Source organism: Bidens hawaiensis, unplaced genomic scaffold, assembly GCF_021521415.1.
Source record: "Bidens hawaiensis isolate Kalapana, Puna unplaced genomic scaffold, B.hawaiensis_p1.1 tig00018026_1, whole genome shotgun sequence".
Classification (NCBI taxonomy): domain Eukaryota; kingdom Viridiplantae; phylum Streptophyta; class Magnoliopsida; order Asterales; family Asteraceae; genus Bidens; species Bidens hawaiensis.
Window position 1 is genome coordinate 424,209 of NW_027492718.1, and position 1,214 is coordinate 425,422.

Here is a 1,214-nt window from a genome sequence, read left to right on the forward strand (position 1 = left end):
TTCCACCCCCAAAAAACCCTAATTCAAAAACCCATAAAAATTAATCAAATTAACGTAAAACCCAGAAACCAAACCTCACGAATCGTAGCCAATCTCCTTGTTTCCTCTTCAATTCGACCCAATTGAGCTTGAACACGTTCCCTAACCTCCAATTTCTTCTTCTCAATCTCTTCTTCTTTCGCCTTGAAAGTAGACAAAGCAGACCTAGACATATATCGGGATAGATAGATTGACCATCACACCCGAGATCTTTGATAGTGGCGGTATCCACTCATATGGCCATGTTCTATTCAGAGGAATAAAATAAAATTGTATTTCGGAGAGATGGCTGAGTGGTTGAAAGCCCCGGTCTTGAAAACCGGTATAGTTTACTATCGAGGGTTCGAATCCCTCTCTCTCCTTTTTTGCTTGTTGAATATATTTTTTTATTTATTGGATTGATTTTGACCGGATGGTTTCATTCTCATAAATAAGGGGAAGTGGCTAGGCTATCCCGCCTAGCCAATCCAGAAAAATGGATTAAATATAAATAAAATCTTTTGTTTATGACAATATATGAGGGAACCGAAGTGACTCCTATTTCAAGTCTTTGATTTCCTGTCTCAATTAAGAGGGGTCATGGAAAGAACAGGTTCAAAATCACGATCAATTCCTTTTTCAAATCCTGCTGCAACTGCACGAGCCCTTCCTGCGTGCCACAAATGCCCTACGAAGAAGAAGAATCCTAGAACAAAATGAGAAGTAGCTAACCAACTTCTCTTCATCTTCCTTGGTAATCAACCCGTTAAAGCTCAAGCTGCCGGAGATTTGACCGGCTTGCATTAGGGTCTGTAGTTGCTCGCTTGATTGCCCCAGATCCATCAAGAATCAGATCCACTACCGGAATCAAGATCTGGAGCTCGCCGGAAAATCAAGATCTCCGGCTCACCGGTAGTGGTTGCCGGAGGTTGGATGGGGGCAGGTGTGGGGGTGGCTGGTGGTGGTGAGTTGGTGGTGGTGGTGGGTGATTAAGAAAGAAAGAGAAGCAGGGAGAGAGAGTAGAGTTTGATAGAAAAGAGAGAAAGAGTTTTATATTTTTTTATTATGTATTGACGAAAAGACAAAAATTGCCCTCACATGCGTCTCACGTGAGGGTATTTAACTGCGTTTTTCTAACCCAGTTAGCGTAAAGGACATAACGTGTAGAAAAAAATGTTTAAAGTACACCGCCTGCA

At 41.9% G+C, this 1,214-nt stretch overlaps 1 non-coding gene across 1 annotated transcript; it reads left to right on the plus strand.

The window, feature by feature from the left end:
- The first annotated feature begins 318 nt into the window (after positions 1–318).
- TRNAS-UGA (transfer RNA serine (anticodon UGA)) lies at positions 319–401 on the plus strand. The gene has a single exon. It is a non-coding gene; the product is annotated as a tRNA-Ser (tRNA).
- Positions 402–1,214: the final 813 nt, after the last annotated feature.